This window comes from Leptonychotes weddellii, chromosome 8 (assembly GCF_054177405.1).
Source record: "Leptonychotes weddellii isolate Sample4059 chromosome 8, ASM5417740v2, whole genome shotgun sequence".
In the NCBI taxonomy this organism is placed as follows: domain Eukaryota; kingdom Metazoa; phylum Chordata; class Mammalia; order Carnivora; family Phocidae; genus Leptonychotes; species Leptonychotes weddellii.
The window spans coordinates 56,375,309-56,396,356 of NC_138376.1; the positions used below are offsets into that span (position 1 = coordinate 56,375,309).

The 21,048-nt window shown below is 37.4% G+C and overlaps 1 long non-coding RNA gene across 1 annotated transcript in view; it reads left to right on the top strand.

Annotated features, from left to right (window-relative positions):
- LOC145723041 (uncharacterized) overlaps window positions 1-21,048 on the top strand; it is a 312,601-nt gene that overhangs the window by 148,233 nt on the left and 143,320 nt on the right. The window contains exon 2 of the long non-coding RNA XR_014147764.1: window positions 2,515-2,607. This is a non-coding gene — a long non-coding RNA (uncharacterized LOC145723041). The remainder of the gene's footprint in view (window positions 1-2,514; window positions 2,608-21,048) is intronic.

Below are 21,048 nucleotides of genomic sequence, written 5' to 3' on the forward strand. Positions count from 1 at the left end.
CATGCTGTGTTGGAATTGAATCAGATTATATACTGAGGTCTCTTCTCTTCTATTGCAACTATTGCAATTGTTCCTGCATTAAATCTGCTTTCACCATTTTAACTTCTGTCTGGCTCTGGTTTTCCTTAACACCACTATTGATTTGTTATAAGATCCTCCCTTCTTTACTTCTGTTCTTATGCATTTCAAATCCTTACAAAAGCCAATATTATGGTACACACAATATCATTTCAAGAAAATGGGATGACATATTGTTCTGTAGAGATGAATGTTTTTGTGATTTGTCCCGCATAACCGACCACCTGGATGTGCATCAACACAGGCAGGCTAAGGAATGTTGTTTGTGAGACTCGTGCTGTGTGAATAACCTTGGGAGCCTGGTTGTTTGCAATATATTATCTGGCCTCCAGGTCAGAACTGGCCCTTCTGTTCTGGATGCCAAGAGCTACAAATCTTGTCTCACATCCCCTGCTGCTCCAGGCTGGGCTGGCCCCCCCCAGAATGGAATCTGGGAAGGGAAGCAGATACACGTAGCCCAGGTTTCTTGAAAATAAAGAAACATGATCACATGGAGATGCACCTCGCTCCAAACCATGTAGGCAAACAAATGTTTCATTTCAAACCCTGTTATTTGCCCTATAAATATGGCCCTTATGGGGATGGTCAGTTGTAAGTCTCACATGAGGGGAGGATCCTCCACTTGGCCTCTCAATTAGGACTCCAGCCTGTTTCTACCGGGTTCCCCAGCTGATTAGGTTGGATGTTGTAAGTACCCGATTTGATGTAACTTTGCCTTATTCTCACTCATTGCCTACTATTACCTTCATCTATGTGTAGATTCCTTTTCTCTCCTGTTTCTATTAGGTTTTATAATAATAATAATAAAGTTTTCTTTCCTTTGCAAAACTGAAACATGGGTATTAACCTTTTGTGCAGAACACATATTTTTAGTGGGGGGGGGGTCAGAAAAATAAAAATTTCACTGTTGCTTTTTCTAAAGACTTAATAGAAGCTCCAAATCACAGAATATATTTTTTTCTTTTTCTGTTGTGTCTGCTAATTTAACCATAACTATGTAAGTCTAATCCTCACAATAGCCTTATAAAATAGGTGTTACTATCTTTTTAAAAATAGACGAGCAAATGATGGTTAAGAGAGGTTCAGTAATTGTTGTGGCACAGAATTGTTGAAGTCAGGTTACAAAATGTAGCTCTGTCTGGAACAATCCAACTTTTTCCCTCTGTGTGATACTGACTCTTATTTTGTAGGCCAAGGTTGAATAACATCAACAAAAGGAAGCTCATTAAGACCTTCAAGCATTGTGCTTCATCTAGAAAGAGAACATAGACTTATGGTTAGAAGAATTTGCGTTCTTCTACTGGCTAGCTCTGATTTTGAGCAGTCCACTTAACTTTGTGCCTTATGTTTTCAATCTGTTGAGATGCTTATTATAATTCCTACTACGTAAGATTACAGTGAGAATTAAATGAAATTATGTATGTGTAGAGAGCAAAATGGAGTCTCTCATGTCAAGCGGGAGCCTGGGTCAAGCAATGACGCAAGCAGTTAAGGTACTGCAGCTGGGAGATATCGGAGATATCGCTGGGACCAACATCAGCTGACACCCCAGAACTGATAACAAGCAGAACCGGAGGAGGTCTGCAGAGTCCCAAAACTGATTAAATCCCTCTCAAAAAGGGAGGATTTTGGCAGCAAACTGTCAGAGTCCTCAGACATGACCCCTCTATGTCTGACCACTTAAAAAAGGCAACTGCCGCCCAAGGCTCTGCCCAAATAATCCCCGAACAGAACTGAGAGCCTTCACTGATGGAACATCAGAAACAGTTAAGTGCCGAGAGCTGACCCGGACCAGACCGAGGCCTTATCTCAACTGTGCGCCCACAGACTGACTTTGTGGTTGGTTTGTTAACTTCCTGCACCCTCTGTTATCTTGTTTGTTGTGTGGCTTGTCTTCTGTCCTGCTCTGTGTGCTGTATAAGAAGCCAAGTTTAATCACATGGTGAAATGTCACTGAGTTTGGAATCCTGAACCTGCTTTAGAATTGTGATTTAACTTTGCTTTATGATGGAGTAAAGCTGACATTGTGGAAAGACACAACGCGAGTGTGCGCCTTCATAGTGTGCTCATGACAGGATGTGACCGTTTTTATCAGACACTTAATGGACGCTTCAGGTTTTTCTTACCTAAATGAAATGACTAAACATAGTATGTAGATCTAAGCTTTGAATATTTCCTCATACTATCTTCTTACCCACTTAGAAAAGGTCTGAGCAGTATCTTCTAAAATATAGGCATTTCCTGCTCCTTTAAAATGATCTCTTAAACCTGCTATACCTCCCTAAGAGAGAAACACTCACCTTCTTTTTAATTCTGACATCAGTATGGACACCTACATGCTAATGTGATAAGTTTCTTGGAAATAAATATTTTAAATAGGATTTTACTGCTTTAATAAAATGTTTTCCTGTTTCTCTGCTTTCTCATTTTGATCAGCAATGCAAGAAAACACCTAGATGGGGTTGTCAAGTCTCATCCATCATCAAAAATGAAGTCAGAAATCTGAATGAGAATCTTGAGGCACTTCCAGTAAGTAAATCAGTTGTTTTTTTAAATCATGCTTCTGTGTTATTTTCTTTTCTAAGATCTTTCAAATATGATGCAGATATACTTCCAAAAAAGACAAGGAAATAGTTAACTTTACTAAATCCAGAATGAAGTAGGAATCATCAGGCCTCTCAAGGCATTGTTCTCTTCTTGCTCAATTGTAGTCAAAGCGTTAATGAATAAAAGGAAGGCATTATCAATGAAGTAACTCTATAGCAGGTGGTTAAAAGAGAGGGGGATTCTTCAGCTGGGTTTTAAGTGTGAAATCATGAAAATCTAGCTTTTGAACTTTTAGGATTCTAAAAGGGGATGAGCATTACAGTTCCTTTGTATTCTCATAAAAACTTTTCTGAATCTGATTATATTTTCTTATTACTGGATAATAGTTCAGAGTAAATTAGCAAAAATTCGGGTTTATTGTTTTTCTGCATATTACATTAGAGGTAGTTGTAAAGCAGCTAAAAAATTACCAACTTTTAGTCAAGGAAATCTGTGTTGAGGTCCCAGCTCTGCCACTTACCTTATTATTTAAGCATACTAAGCTTCAGTTATTACTACTAGCTCCACAGTTTGTCTACATGGCCTGTAGTCCTTCTACTAAGCCTTGTGCTTTGGAAGCTGGATATACCACAATCTTAGAAATGGTGGAACTTCTAGGTCTTCAAAATGCTCTTTTTGAAAATGAATCTATATTGTGAACTATTAGTAGTCATAGATTGCACAAAAAATTGGGTTGCAGGATTCCTCCACCTTAAATTCCTCCAAATGATTTCTATTCCTTTGTCTCTTTTCCTTCAAGAAAAGCATAGGAAAGTAATTCTGTTTATTGAAATTCTAGCTCTTTGGTTTCTACGAGTTCTAAGAAGTGTTTTTTTGTTTGTGTGTATGTGTGTGTGTTTGTATTATGAATTCTAAATTAGTTTTGAATTAATCAGGCTGAAATTGGTTTATATTTTCCCTTTCCTACCAGTCAAGTCTAAAGCATCAGTAATGTTTTAAAGAATTATGTTATTGCCACCTGACTACTGTGCCTCACTGCAAACAGCAGGAATTAAGTTAAACAGTGTGGTTCTTTTAATAAAAATTTTCATCACTTATGAAGAATTTCTACTTAGCTTTTTAAGAGGCTTTATGTTTCTCTCAGGCACTATCTTATCATTGATTGTGGTGGAAATCAAAGGATTATTATCAGTATACTAGATTAGCATAGCTACTTTTTCATATTAAATTAAGGTATGAATAATAGAGAAAATATGAGGAAACAACAGATTCAGTAAATTTTTTGACTCAGTAAACTTCATAACATAAATATTAAAATTTAAAGAGTACATTTCTTATGTGTTCTTATGTTCTTTACATCTTAAAAATTCAAATGTGCCTGTGTGTGTGTGTGTGTGTGTGTGTGTGTGTGTGTATGCAGACAGTCAGCTCATGATTTCAATGAAGGAGCAAGTCAATGAGTGAGTGAGAGTTGACCAAAGAAGCAGTGATCAATATATTTCACATTTGTGTGATTTATAGACTGAATGTAGAATCCTGTCCCTGAATAAAATGCAGATCTATTGTGCATTAGTTTTACTTTCTTTTTCTCATTCTTATCCTCCTCACTGTGCCTTCCACCTGCCACTCTTCCTGCCTAGAAAATTTCATAGTTGGTTACTTAGCTTTTACATGTAACATATTTAGTAGGTTTGGTGTATTTATGTGGAAGTATGTGTGAATATATATATAACAGCATTGAGAGTTGGGTATCCTAGATCAATACTCCACTTAGAAAAAGTAAAACAAAACAAAAAAACCTCTGAAAAATATAGGAAATAGTCTTTTAAAATGAACTAAGTTGGCAAGTTAGTAAGTGAAGAATAATCAGTGTCCAAAGCTAAATGAAAGTAGGAAATTAGAAAGGTAAGTGGAGCATTGAAACTAGAAGGTAAATGGAGCATGGAAACTAAATTTTACTTTGCAGATACTTGCCAAAACCAATGAGTTGGACCTTGTTTTCAGTCTCACAGGGTACAGCAATGACACAAGGCAAAGACCAGGGACCACTAAGAGTAGTCAAAGGACCTCCTCTACACAAAACAGGAACACTAAGAGCATATACCTTCAGTGTAAGGTTAAGTAAACATGCTGCTTCCATCCATCCTAAGAGAATCAAATCCAAGGATAATTCTTGGATTTGAGCCTTGGTACTAAGTGGAGGGAGAGGAAACTTCCTGAGAATTCATAGCTAAAAGACAGCTCCAAATTGGTTTGTAGCTGGAATTCACACTACTTAGATGGTTGAGAAACAATAAATCACTAGGTTAACCAATTTAACGCGATTCTGAGCTGGTGTCCTAAAGTGCTTGGAAGAAGCAAATGTACATCATCTCAGGGAGAATCTACCTTCACCACTGGCCTAAAAAACTCCCCACTGAAGAAGTTTTGAGAAATAGAAGTAGTCAGTCAAAAATCACAAAAGACCTGACGTGATGCTATCTGAGAAAATTAGTAGAAACAACATAAATCAGAATGAAATCTTCAAAAACTTTTTGTGCTGGCCTTATCAGACACACAATATATAAAATAGAATATTTATTATACTAAAAGATAGAAATGAAGTGATAGAAGAAGTAAATAAAAAAACAAGAGATGTTAAAAATGACCAAGCAGGGGTGCCTGGGTGGCTCAGTCATTAAGCGTCTGCCTTTGGCTCAGGTCGTGATCTCAGGGTCCTGGGATTGAGCCCCACATTGGGCTCCCTGCTCCGCCGGAAGCCTGCTTCTCCCTCTCCCACTCCCCCTGCTTGTGTTCCCTCTCTTGCTGTGTCTCTCTCTGTCAAATAAATAAATAAAATCTTAAAAAAAAAAAAAGACCAAGCAGATTTCAAAAGGAACATAATAGAATTCCTGGAAATAAAAATTAGTTGACATTAAAAATTCAGTGGATAGTTTTGAGAAAAGATTAGATGATGATGAAGAGAGAATTCATAAAAGACACATTTGAAGAAATTAAAATGGGCAATGAAAGACAAATAGATGGAAAATTTAAAAGAGAAATTAAGACTCATGGAATATAGAATGAAAATGTCCAAATATATTTAATAATGTAGGAGAAAAGGGAGGTCAAATAGGGCAGAAGAAAACCCCAAGAGCTAATAACCAGGAGTTTCCTGAAATGGGTTAAAGACATGAGTCCACAAACTCAGGCAGCTCTCAAATTCCAAGCAAAATAAGTAAACATATTGCAAAATTACAGAACATTGAGAATGAAACAAAAAGGTTTAGGAGCAGCTAGGAAAAAACCCAAAATAATTACCTTCAAGTAACAACTGGATTGGCATTTCACAACAGTTGAAGTAGAAGTGGATAATAGTTTCAATAAGCTGAGAGAAAAGACTGGAATTGTTAAACTGGAATTTGGTACACAGTGGAAGCATTTGTCAAGAGCAAGGCAAAATAGAGACCAAAAAAATGAAGCTTTTGTAACCAACAGAGATTGATTTCAAGTACAAGGAAAATTATTCTAGTTGTATATATACAAGTACTTTGGAATAAACCTAATGCAATATGAGCAAGAACTTTATGGAAAAAAAATCATAAAACTCTACTACTAGACATATACTAGACATTACCCCAAATCTATATAAATGGGATAGGAGACTCAATTTTGAAAAGCCAATTGATCTATAGATTAATCTATAGTGCTAATGTAAATTGATCTATAGACTTAATGCAATCCCAACAAAAATTCCCACAGGTTCTCTGGTGGAATTTGATAAGCTGATCCATGTCTATAGAAATAAAAAAGTCTCCAAAGGGCCAAAACACCCCTGAAGAAGTATAGTGTGAAAATACTTGTATTACCAGATAAAAGAAAACTCATAAAAAATTAGAAAATGTGGTACTGGTGCAGTGATAGATAAAAGGCCAATGTGTTTGATTGCAATGCATACATATTATGGAAACTTAATATATTAGCTTAATTTTGGTCAAAGCTAGCACAACAGCTAAGTGGGGGGACATAAAGGACTTAAAAAATGATGTTGGAGCAATCAAAAAGTATACAGAAGTTGAAAGACTTCTATGTGAAAGGCAAAACTATAAAACCTTTGCAAGACAATGTGACAGAATATATTTAAAACTCCCAGAGTAGTGAAAAATTACTTAAACAGGCCAAAACAAGAATATGTCATAAGGGAAATGAAAGATGAATTTCACTAAATTAAAATTAAGAGCCTCTGTTCACCAACAAATGCTTTAAAACAAGGAGAAATGTATTCTACAGGGGGAAGAAAATATTTGCAGCACACAAACCAATAAAGGATTATAATTCAACTCAACAGATTCTATGACAAAAAGATAACCCAAAAGAAAAATGGGTCAAAGGCATGAATTAACATTTTCACAAAAGAGAAAACATGAATGGCCCATGAACATATGAAATTGTGCTCACCCTCATTAGTAATCATGAAAATATAAGTTAAACCACAAGCAGATAGCGTTTTGCACAGGCTTGTAATTTTAAGGTGAAGATGTGGAGTGATGTGGATTCCGAAGGCATACTGCATGTAAGAAAGTTTGAGAGAGATTTGAGTGACTTTTACCGCTGCCTCAGGAGATATGGCCAAGAATGTTCAGGGCAAAAAAATGAGGGCAGATGAGAAGTCCAACACCAGGGAAATGAGCAAATAAATGATGGTACACTCATATACTAGAGTACTAGAGAATCATAAATAATGAAGAATTAGAGCTATTAAGTACCAAAATTAGTGACTTGCTGGAAGAATTCAATGTCGTAACAAAAACAATGAATCATGGATCACTGCATCAAAAACTAATGATGTAGTATATGGTGACTAACATAATAAAATGAGATTTTTTAAAAAGAGCAAGTTATAGAAAAATATGACTCTATAATATTCAAAACCATATAAACTAAACAACAGTATTATCTTAGGGGAATAAGAGCTATGTAGTTACACTTTAAAGAAGAGCAAGGGAATGGTGCACTCAGAAGATTGTACTTAACTCTGAGCAGGGAGTAACTGGAATGGGGTTGGGGAGGACATGAGGGGGCCCTCCAATGTACCATCTTCTTACTTAAATTAGGTAGTGGGTACACAAGTAATTGCCTCACTTTTCTTCATAACTCATATGCTTCTTATAAATATTCTTCTGTATCTAGTCAATATTTAATAAAAAATAATGAAAACAAATTAAAGCAGAAGCAGTTTTGAAACAGTTGAACAAATCTTGATCGTCACATGAGATGTCCACAGATGTAATTTTCCCAGAGCTGGGCTCATTGCTTTCTGTGTGACTGCAGACTGCTAAGCCCCTTCACCAAGTGATGGTACTTCAGGCTCTTGGCTGAGGAGTCTCTGAGAGTTCTTAATCCCGACTTCAGTTAGGAGGTGGTCTTTGACATACTTGTTAGCAAGAAGTTGACTCTGCACTGTCACTTCTTTTTTTTTTTTTTCTCTCTTTTTTTTTTTATTTATTTTTTTATTCTTATGTTAATCCCCATACATTACATGCACTGTCACTTCTATATTGACCCAGAGGAAGAGGCACTTTGTACAGAATTTGTGTCTAAGTGTATTGCTGTGGGATCCTCATGTTCCCCAGGCATGTGGGGCATTCACTGAGTCCTGGAGCTGACTCTGTGTCTTTCTGTCTTTGGGGTAGTGAGGACTCTCATCTTTCCAGTCAAGCATTTAGTTACTTCACGAGAAATTTCTCTCTTTCTCTTCTAACCTAGAAATAATGAAAAAAACAAAAAACAAAAAACCAAGCAAATAACAACAACATCAACAAAAAGCTACAGAGAACAAGTATCAAATGAAACAAAATAATCCTGAATCTTACTAATGAGGGCCAACAGAGCCTGTTTCTAATAATTTTATGTGAGATTGTATTAAGAGCACTTGTCTGGGTTTTGGTTTCTGCTGTGCCTCTAACCATAGTTGCCTAAAATCGTAAAAGCCATAAACTTTCTTAATCAAAGTTTCTTGGTCTTTTGAGCATTTATTATCAACTAGACATTTTTTTTAAAGATTTTATTTATTTATTTGACAGAGAGAGACACAGCGAGAGAGGGAACACAAGCAAGGGGGAGTGTGAGAGGGAGAAGCAGGCTTCTTGCCGAGCAGGGAGCCCCATGCGGGGCTTGATCCCAGTACCCTGGGATCATGACCTGAGCCGAAGGCAGACGCTTAACAGCTGAGCCACCTAGGCGCCTCTCAGCTAGACATTTTAAGTAACATATGTATAATCCTTAAAATTATTCTGTAATGTAGGAATTATTATTCCTGATCTACAAATGGGCCAACTATGGCTCAGGTTAGTTGTTTCAGAGTCAAGCAGCTTTAAATGGTAAAGTCAGAACTTGAGCCCATTTCTGCTGGCACCAATGTTAGACAGGTCCCTTCCATTTTATTTTCCTTCCTCTTGGGAGCCACGAAATACAGGGCTTTGGGATAAATCATTGCCCTCCATGGTTCCTTACAGCTCTGAATATTTATAGTGCATGCTCCTACCCTCATTTGACATTGTCTGGTTAACACCAATGTTATAAATTGTTTCCACCTCCTTGTAACTGGAAGTATTGAAGACAACCATGCACAGGCCAGAGCTTTTCCACTGGAGAACTCATTTTTCATGCTGAGGTATCAACAACCAACCTAGCTGTTTTCAGCTACCTTTCGGAGGAGGTTAGAAGATATTTTTTCTCTCATTTGACTATTCTGAACTTGAAGAACCCAGAAGGAAGTCTAGTATTTCTAAATTAAGAAGGATTTGGTTTGCCACATTTTTAGAGTGAAAGAAACAATCTGGGAGATAGGTTTTGGTCACAAAAGAGTTTTGATATCTCTGGGACATTTAGTATTTAATTGAGAAAATCAAAACAACCCTTGAAATTAAGATTCCATTGTTGCGAATTTTATTCAGACATCTTTGCTTTGGAAAGTTAGGGTTTGCAAGGGGAAGGGGAGACATTTTGATTGCTAATATAACTTAGAGAAGCCCGTCTTAGGGTGCTATTTCATTCTCTCGGAATGGCAATTTGATTATGGAGATTGTCCTACAGAAAAATTCCATTCATTTGATTTGTTTAAATTTCGGTGGAGGCATCGTATGCCCAGAATGCTCTGATTTAGTTTTCTCATGTATGGAAAGTAGGGCAACTCTACATCTATTTCAGAGGCTGAAGTAAAGAGTAATTAATTTCTTAAAAATACATTCTTAAAAATGTATCTGCCTTTCCACTGAAACATAGATGTCTGTTTATACTTCCTTTGGAGCAAGTAACAATTTGGAATGTAATGCAAGTAATGGTTTGGAATTAAAGAGTCTAGACTCACACTCTTGCTCTGTGACCACATGGGTCACCTCAACACTCTGAGCCTCTTTTTGCATCTGTATCATGGATTTGCTTATGTCTAACTTTCAGGTTTTTTTCCAAGGCCTGATTTAGAAAATGTTTGCAAAGTGCTTGGCACGTAAGAAGCACCTTCCAAAGGGTTGTCGGTATTACCTTTACTATTGTTGCATTGTTGTTGTTGTTATTATTGAAATGTACCCCTTCCCTCAGGAAGTTTTGCATGTTTTCGTATTAACTGTAGGAAAGTGTTGAGTACCTGGGCTGTAAAACTGCTCTGGTCTAGACATTTTTGGGGAGTTTAGACTATCGTATGGCCTCATATTTTAAAAAAGATGTCAAGAATGTCAGGGGCCTGTGATTCAGCCACTCCTCCACTCTCCCACTGTGTCCTTTAATACTGGCTTTTGCATTAATTCAAACAGAAGCATCTGCAGGGTTTTCTTTTCTGCTCACTTCCCCACAGTAGCAGGGTGAAGCCCGTTTGTGTAGTCTATGTGATTTGAAAGTCATTATTTCTTTTGAATTGGACTAAAGCAGTAAAAGATCATTATAAGAATTTCAGGTTCTGTCTGTAAACTACTGTCATCGTACTTCCCCAAATGATTTTTATTTTTATCATAAGAAAGGACTGATTTTTAATCATGTTCTCTAAGAAAATGGGAAGTGAACATATTTGAAAGAGAAGAGGCATAGAAGATTTTGTATCTGTATAGATACACATGTATTTTATATATGTAAAAAATACCTTTTGATACCTTAAATATTTTGGAGAACACTCATCCTAAAAATAATGCTGACCTTTTAACTGAAATATACTAAAAAAGGGAAAGAAGTATTTACTAATGACTACATTTCAGGGTAAGCAAAGCACAGTGGGGGGAATGGGTACAGCAGTGTAGCAAGAAAAACAAAAAAGAAATGAAATCCCACTCAATTCCATTTGATCCACAAGCATATTCTAAGTGGCTACAAAGGATATGGAAATGTAATACATGCTTTCCAGGTGTTTCCAGTCAAGATAGAGGAGACAAAATTGTAATACAGTAAGTTAATCTATGGGTAGTAGGGTCAATTACAGGAAGACTCTGGTAAGAAGTCACCACGACAGAGAGAAGGAAGTGGTAGACACTAGTGTGGTGGAGGAAAGAAGAGGTTCAACTTTCTTGAAGTGTGGCTATTTGACTGGTGGGATAGAAGGACCACTGAAGCATCTTAAGAACTTAAACTTTCTAGGCTTCAACTCAGTCATCTCTAAGACGAAGGAGTTCACCTGAATGAGATCTAAGGTCACTTTTAGCTTTAAAATAATGTTCTGCGAAATAGGGGATGTTGGGGAGCAGGTAGTGACTCATTTGATTCTCAATGAGAGTTGATTAACTCAGTTTTAATCTCTATTTCTTAGAATTCCAATGTAAATTTCTTAGCCCCTGTTTTATTAATTTGTATACAAGTCTCAAAGACCAAATTAAGATTGAAAACATTTTAATTCAAAGTCTTTACAATAGAATCCATTTGGGAAAATGCAAATAGCCTGATTTTTGAAGTCAGGTAAAGCTATGTTCAGATCCTAGCTCTCCTATTTATTGGGGGGAAGTCACAGCATCTTGATGTGGGATCCCTGGACCAGCAGCATCACCAGGGAACTTGAATCATATAAATTCTCAGGCCCCAGCCCAGCTTCGTAAACAGAGACACTCAGGGGAGAACCTGGCAATCTTATTTTCCAACAAGCCCACCAGGTAATATTGGTGTACCCTAGCATATGAGAACTGCTTATGTGTGATATGGAATTGATGATTTCCCTTTCCATGTAAGAATAAGAATAACAATTTATACAGTAGTTGTCAGGCTTTAATGCCATAGTATACATTACTTGGCACATCATGGGTCCTCAACAGATTATAATCATTCTTTTTATTATCTCACTAACATTATAGTAACCATTGCTATTTTCAGGTAGAATTGAGGACTATACCTAGGTTAGTGCTTCTTTGCACTGCTTACAAACTTAAATCTAAGTTTGGTGAAGCAAAGTGACATTGTCCAGAAGTCCTGTCTAGAAAACACAATATATCGGGTGATTGTTTAGTCTTTCATGCTATTGGTGTGGAGCACAGAGCATGTCTGGCATTCATCCTTTACTGTGGGGGCAAAGAAGAGCACTTGAGAGAGTGTGCTCTGGGGGGCAGGGTTCCGTGTCATCGTTTACTGTGATGAAGCAAATCCTGGGACTTCAATGAGCCTCAGTTTTCTCATCTGCAAAAATGGAGTCATAGGGTCTCCCCACTAGGTTGTTGTGATAACCTGATGAAATACAAATTGGTTAAAGCCCTTTGTAAAACACACATTGGCTAACACATCCAAGTTCAAGTTCGACAGAGTGAGATCATCATTCATTCATTGCATTTAACAAATATTTATTGAACACTTAGAATATGGAAGACATTTTGCCCGAAAATACTGCCCAGAAATAGACAGAACCTGCCCTTCAGTTGAGTAATGGCATAAATATTTGTGACTTTTTCATTCGTGAAGCTAATGAATAGTCTCTGTAGAAAATGGATTTGTTCCAGGAATGCTTTACCTCTTGGGAAAGCTGAACTTTAAAGGCTCCAAATTTGATACAGATGACATGAAATGACAAGTCATAAACATAATTTGGTACAGACTTTTCAGGAAAGCAATTAATCAATATGTATTCAAGGTCATTTGAATTATATAACCTTTGATTAATTTCATTTCTATGATTCCTGGAAGCTATCCTAAGGAAAAATATTCCAGAAGGTATAACAAAGATTTATGTAAGAGGTGCTTATTGTTCTATTTGCAATAGTGAAAAATTGGAAATAATGTCTAACAACAAAGGAATAATAAGTTGTGACTGAACTCAAGGATATTGCTGCTTGGGGTGCATTAAGTTGAACATAACCCAAGGAAGTGTTGAAAGCAAAGAAATTTTGTTGTTTGTTACTAGTAAGGAGACAGGGAGATGGCTCTCAAAACACCGTCTCCTCTAACACAAACTTCAGAGCCACTTTATACTGCCGGCTGGCAACCTTTTGGCCAGTTACTCTTACAATTATGAAGTAAAAAACCTTTGTAATCTTTCAAGCATGACTTAAAAGGGGCTTGCTTAACTCTGCAATTTCCCAAGAACATTGATGATTTTCTTTGTTCCCCAGCATCTGCCCTGTGGAGCAAGTTGGTGGGCTTCCCAGGAACAGGGCTGTTCTTAAGGACTGGGGATGCTGGGAGTGGTTTATTTTTCATTGCTCACTGCAGTCCCTGATGACCTTATCCCTAACTAACAAAGTGAGTTGTGTTAACATGCATGATGGAATACTACGTATATTTAATATATAATTAATTAATTGTGGCTAAAATACTCACAATGGAATATTACCTAAAAAATAAAATCATGATAGATATATTCAGAATGATTCCAATGAAAGAACATACGTTCAAAGAATAAACACTTAAAGGAAATGGACTAAAAGTCCTTGGGAAAATGGCAAAGAAATGGACCAAAATAGGTCCTTTAATGAGTTATTTCATACTTTATTGAATTTTATAAATTTTCTAAATTGAACATATTTTTCTTTTATAATCAAAAGTTCCCTGCACATACCCCCCTTTCATAGGATGTATGAGAGAAGCATGATCTCTTGCCTTAACTTGCTAGTTTTTAAAGGAACAATCAGGAACTGTTAAAGGATAGATGTATTACATCTCTTATATTATATGTAAGTATGGTAAGTGTTTAGATATGATATGTAAATGGAGGATATCTCTTTTAATTTAGCAATTGAGTCAGTAACTCAGAGAAGCAGTTATCCATTTTGATAAATGTCATATATATTTTGCAAATACAGCAGTCCCCCTCACAGGTGAGCTTCAGGTAAAGTAATCCTTTCTTAGGTCTGGAATTCACCTAACCAGTTTAACACCTCTACCCTCCCTGTGATTTCCTGGTATTGCAGTGTTATTACATGGAGAGTCTGTTAGCAGGAATATGCTCAAGATCCTTGGGCAACCCTTCAAGAGGATTATTTCGGCACAGGAGGGTAGAATAATGACACATTTTAACACAATGATTCAACTTACACATTTTAATTCTCCTAGACTTTGAGGTGGGCATAGTGAAAGCTCACTTGCAAAGAAGTACTGAAAGTTACAAAAATTTAAAAAAAAGTGATTTTAATCAAAATAGTATCACTTAGCAAAATCAAACCAGTAAACCAGGCTTATTTCTGTGTTTGCTGAGGTTCATCTGATGTTAACTCTTGAAATATTTTTTAGGCAATGGAGCATAGTTTTTGAGTCAGAAAAGATTCTGTTTTGAATCCTATCTTTCTCACTTTAGATCTTTGACAAGTCATTTATTCTTGTATGTCAATTTATCATGAATAAAATGGGAATATTAATGCCTATCTTACAGAGTAATTTTGAGAATAAACTGTTAGTTAAGAGTATACATGCTAAGTGCCTTGCACAGTGTGGCACATTCTACTTACCAAACATGTTATAGCAGTTACTATTTTATTTTTATTGTAAGAAAAGCTCTCATATATGTTGTTTTTCTATCTTCTGGAGGTTGGTAAATATTTGCATCATTATAATGAGAGCCAAAACACCAACTCAGGCACAACTAATAAATAGCAAGGATATCTTTTCTGCATGTCATCTCTGTTCTGTGTTATCTCAGCTAATGTTGCTCTGTAAATTTGAAATGCCCAATTTACTTATCCCATTTCCTCTAAAATACCGTCTGTATATTCTTCCACACAGCTCATGATTTTTATTGTCTGTATCCTATAGAAAACATTAGCCAGAGGAAAAGAAACCAAGACCTCCAATAAACGTTTGGTACCTATGGCACGGATTTTGAAAATATCTCAGCAGTTTCTGCTTTTTCTAGCATCTCACTATTCTTCCCAGTACATCATTTATGAACACACACACACACACATGCATGCATGCATATATATAATATTTTCAGCTGTCACTTAGGGGAGCATGAAGCTGGAAATATGAGTCTCAGGATGAATTCCAGTAAACAGCTTACCCACGGATTGTTCCAGGAACTAATTTGTCTCTATTTGGAAACTATTTGGAATCTCTGTACAGGGTCTTGGATGCATTTGAAAAGAGAGCAGTCTAAAGGCACTTACCCCTTGAAATAAAAAAAGGTATACAAATATATTCGTTTGTTTTAAATCCATGTTCATATCTCTCTCTGGTGTAGTCATCTGATTCATTCTTTGCCCTTTTATACTGACAAAAAGCTCTGCTCAGGAAGCTGGGATGGGGTTTGGTTGCAGCACCGAACTCTGGATATGTCATGGATGAAGAACAGGACCCACCTTCATGCTGATACTGAGACTGTGATTTTCACTTGAGGCCATTGCTTTGGGTCCCACCAGTGTGTGAAACTGACTCAAATGTTCACTTTGATCCAAAGCCTTGGCTAAAAAAGAGAAGCGCTGGCCCTTCTTACCATGCACAGGTGACGAAAATTTCATTTTTTATTTCTGTTTCTCAAAGGCCACTGTTACTTTGTGATGTTGGAAGCTGGTTTTCTTTTTCTGACCTCTTTGCCAGAGATGGGATATTTTATTTTATCACGAAGCACTTAGGACAATAATGATGGCAGTAACATTCACAGCAAATTTTACAGGTTCCAAATTGCTTTTGCAGATGGTTTGTCATGGTGGTTGCATCATTTCCCCACAGTGCCCACTCAGGAGCACGGTGTGATTTGCATTTCAAATTTGGTTGGAAGTTTAGGCCCCTGACACAATGGAAAGGCCCCTGACAAAATGGAAAGTTACTCGGCCAAAGAAAGGCTGCTTTTGTGTTGGTGTTTTAATTTTTGCTCTTGTTGTTACAGTAATTTGAACAAAGCTGGCTCTGGCCTCCCAGCTTTCAGCTCTCAGGATTCGGGCCCCTGTGTGGATTTCCGTGATACACTCACACACCTGATCACTCTCCAGGCTTCTTGTTGGTGTGAAGTGTCGCAGAGACACCACAAAGCCGCACGAGATCACGCACGGGCCTTCAGAGGCTCATTCCTTCCCTGTGCTTCCTTTATCTGACATGCTACCTCCCTTTTCTTTTCATAATGCCTCTTGCATCCTTCCCCTCTTTTATTCATACCATTGCCATCCACACAGCCCAGGCTGCTTCCTTTGTGCTCCTGCTAAAGAGCATGTGCCCAGATGGACTGAACCGCTGAAGAAACGGGGCCTGATCCATGTGCTCAGACACACTTGTCCTTGACTCTAGGATGTACATTTTTCCCAGAAGCCAGGAAAATTTCAGTTTCCCATCACGAAAGTCTCAAATCTGCTGTGAACTACAAAGTGGCCCATTCTCCGCAACTCAACAACCCCCCCCACCCCGGCTTTCACGTACCATCTTTCCTCCCCTCTCTCACTTTCTCTCTGTGTCAAGCACTCTCCTTAGCCAGCTGCCTGTTTCCTTGTCTACTTGAGACCTGCTGGAGCTGATAGGGCCCTGGCAAGTTGCCTAAATTTATCCCTGTGGATTTCTGAACTCTCTTCGCTTCTGATGTTTTCCATTAAAATCCTATTAAATACCTAATATTAAAATCCTATTAAAATACCTAATATTGTGTTAGAACTGAGAATACACAGTATATGAAATATGTAATCTCTGTGTAGTCCACTGGGGAACATAGATGTATGTGCAACAATTAAATATCATTTGATAGCCATATTTGATAGAATTGTTATTTAATGCAAACATCCTTACTCTATAGGGTGTTGGCACATAAAATAAAGAGTCCTAGAGTTTTCAGCTCCAGCAGGTCTCTCCCTTATGTCCTCTAGTACCTTCTACTGGCTCACCCCTGTACTTAAAAATTGTCCTGTCTTTTGTTTCAGCAGAGTTGAGTTCAATCTCCCCTATTGGAATAATCTTGAATAAAATCTTCCTTGTCTGTTTAACTCTGTCCAGTGAAGTTTTTCTCTGACAGCCTAGAATATTTATTGTGTCAGGGGAGCTCATCTTTACAAAAGAATGTTAGTTAATAAATGAAGAAGGAGTGATAGAATTAGACAGTTGCCATGTTGTGACTCTCAGTGTAATAACTGTTTAGCCAAAGATCAATGGATGCTGTAACCATTAGGTGAGCCACCTAATGGTTATGAGCCACATTGCCTTTTAATAGGATTTTAAATTATCTGGTTTAAATAATTATGATGTGCTATAAATGTGGGTAAAGGGCACCATATATATTGATTAAGAAAAACTTTTATTAGGCAAGGGCTGGGGTGCCTGGGTGGCTGAGTGGGTTAAGTGTCTGCCTTCGGCTCAGGTCATGATCCTGGGGTCCTGGGATCGCACCCCTCATCGGGCTCCCTGCTCAGTGGAGGGTCTGCTTCTCCTTCACCCTCTGCCTGCCACTCTGCCTACTGGTTCTCTCTCTCTGTGTCAAATAAATAAAATAGTAAAAAAAAAATAACTAGGCAAGGGCAGCATTTTCTTTGATATATACACCTAGAGGTGAATTGAGCTGAAAATTTAAAAATTTAAATTTAAAATTTAAAAATTTAAACTTAATTCGTATTTGGAGTATTTATTTAGATAAGTTAAAATATATTTATATTTATAAATTCTTAGTTCAGTATTTCAGGAATAAAATAAAACATAGTATGAACTATGTCTCTAGTATTTTAATAATGCTATCAAATAAGAATTAAAAATTTAGTTAGAAAAATACAATCCTGAAAACAAGTGTATGTGCATCATGATTATGAATCCAAGGGAGTTCCTGATTTTTCTTTTCATTGGGATGTTTAGAGATTACGTAGAAAATGTAAAAGATTATACATGGTCTATTTTTATACCAGAAGCAACTCTACCAAGTGAAAACTTAGAATTCTAATTTCAGTTGCCAGCTGGCTCTGCCTGACTGGGAGCATTTTTTGAGGTTTGAAACTTTTCTTCCAGTTTATACTGTAATGAATGGGAAAAGCTGTGATTTTTATTGAAGCCTCTGCTGTTTGTTGGAACAACTTTACACAAATGGAGTATTAGACAGGCAGGATCAATCTGGAGCTTTCAGTTCGGGTTCAGTTCAGTTCAGTTCAGACTCCCCGCTGAGCAGGGAGCTTGATGTGGGACTCGATCCCAGGACCCTGGGATCATGACCTGAAAACTGGATTTGATCCAGTTCTAATAAATAAAATCTGAAGGCCATTTATTACAAGTTCTTTTGTACAGACTTTTAAGGCTTACTTCACTATTCCTAAAGCACAAATTTATGAAACCAGGTTAAAATGGTGAAACAGATTCTAGATACCTCAACTTCCTAAGTATTTTCTACATTTCATTTTACTTTAGGGCATTGAATAGGTGCTTTATATTTGGGGAAAGGTAGATTTCAAAATTTACACCAAATATATGGTTCTTTGAATATACTGGTTAAGTTTTTTTTTTTTAATTTTTTTTATTATTATGTTATGTTAATCACCATACATTACATCATTAGTTTTTGATGTAGTGTTCCATGATTCATTATTTGCATATAACACCCAGTGCTCCATGCGGAACGTGCCCTCTTTAATACCCATCACCATACTGGTTAAGTTTTTAATAGTTGCTAATTAATATTGATAAATATAATTAAAGATTTTAAAAAGATTATTATCCTCATAACTTCTTGAGTTGATTTGATGAAAACAGATGTAAAGCATAGGCTTATGATACAGTCCTAATAAAACAGAAAATATGACATGTACTAGATTTAAGGAAGAATAACTTATTATACATTTGGTCAGTGGTACCAGTGCTTCTATTTTCTGTGACATCTATGTTTACCAGTATGTTTGAGACTTCTAGTTACCTGCTCAGTAGCCACTTTCATCTTTTAAAAATAGTAACAAATTCCTGACTTTTCTAGGCAGGAACGTGCTCCACTAAGAAACCATATTTCTCAGTCTTCCTTATAGCTAGACGTGGCCAGTAACTTATTAATAAAATTTATTGGGTGGTTCTAAGGCTACCTAACTGAAAATCAGATAATTGGCATGTTTTGTTTCCCTCTTTATTTTTTTTTTTAAGACTTTATTTATTTATTTGACAGAGACACAGCGAGAGAGGAAACACAAGCAGGGGGAGTGGAAGAGGGAGAAGCAGGCCTCCCGCAGAGCAGGGAGCCCAACGCGGGGCTCGATCCCAGGACCCTGGGATCATGACCTGAGCCGAAGGCAGATGCTTAATGACTGAGCTACCCAGACGCCCTTGTTTCCCTCTTAAAATTATCTCCCTCCTGCTACCTGCAAGTGCTAATGATGGTTGGAACTCCAGCAGTCATTTTGGGCCAAGGAATGACTTTGAAAATGGAGGTCGTGTGTTTTATGTCATGGGAAAGTACAAGATCAGTTGTTCCCTCAGCTTGACTAAACTTTATTTATTTATTTTAAGATTTTATTTATTTATTTGTCGGAGAGAGAAAGAGAGAGAGGGAGAGAGAGAGAACACACAAGCAGGGAGAACGTCAGGCCGAGGGAGAAGCAGACTCCCTGCTGAGCAGGGAGCTTGATGTGGGACTCGATCCCAGGACCCTGGGATCATGACCTGAGCCGAAGGCAGATGCTCAACCAACTGAGCCACCCAGGTGCCCCTAGACTAAACTTTAGATGGGTTTTTTTCTGACTATAGGACCATTGTATCCCTTTCCTTACAGCATTTACTTTAGAAAACTTTCAACTGTAAATTCTTTCTTTGGTCCACTGAGATATAAATCTTATCCCATTTCCATTGTCAGATTTACAAACCAGGAATGTTACTCTCAAGGACCAGGGAACAATCCCTTTAAAATGTAATAATCAAGACAGATATCTATCCTATCTCCCAATCTCTGTGGAAGGGAAGGCAGGGGTCTAACTAACTAGCTAACTAAGTTATAATTAGGAAACACAGATGACCTGATCACATTGACCAACCACCTCCCCCTTGCCCTTATGTCCTCTAGTACCTTCTACTGGCTCACCCCTGTACTTAAAAATTGTCCTGTCTTTTGTTTCAGCAGAGTTGAGTTCAATCTCCCCTATTGGAATAATCTTGAATAAAATCTTCCTTGTCTGTTTAACTCTGTCCAGTGAAGTTTTTCTCTGACAGCCTAGAATATTTATTGTGTCAGGGGAGCTCATCTTTACAAAAGAATGTTAGTTAATAAATGAAGAAGGAGTGATAGAATTAGACAGTTGCCATGTTGTGACTCTCAGTGTAATAACTGTTTAGCCAAAGATCATCAATGGATGCTGTAACCATTAGGTGAAAAGTTGTAAGGGAACAGGATATTTCAGCATGGTGCCAAACTAATACTATTCAGGACACTTATAAATTGCAAAGGAACATGCACCATTACAATAGAGAGATCTGGCAATTGTTGGAAGGTAGAGAGACTATAAAGTATCCTACAAACTGAGAAGGTGCTTTGAGACCAAAAATCAAAGCAGGCAACTCCATACAGTTTACACAGAGTTTTATTCAGGGTAACTTACTGACAGGAAAGATGAAGTGGATGGTGGATCAGACAGCTGTGCAGCTATTCTGTGCAGAGTCCGGACCTTAGTCTACAGATTTTATAGAGTGAGGGGACATGCAGAAGGACCCTGTAATGAGATCGAAGGGTTCACATGCACTTCAAAGGGTTTGCATCCACCTAATCGACAGCTAACATTTAATTAGATCTTATGGTGCTGTCTGTGCATCAGGAAGGGGAAAGACTGTCATCTTTAACAGATTCATAGGAGGACAAAGCAAGCCTCACCTCATCCCCACCTTGGTGTGGAGAGAGAGAATCCCAAGCAGGCTCCATGCTGATCTGACACTGGGCCAGATCCCACAACCCCAAGATCAGGATCTTCATGAGCTAAAATCAAGAGTTGGATGCTCAACAGCCACCCAGGCGCTCCAGTAACCTATTATTATTTTTTTAATGAAAATATCTTTCAGAAGGTAGAAAGACTAATTAGAAAAGTGAATATTTTCCTTTGATCTTCATAATTAGAATATGGTAGAGTC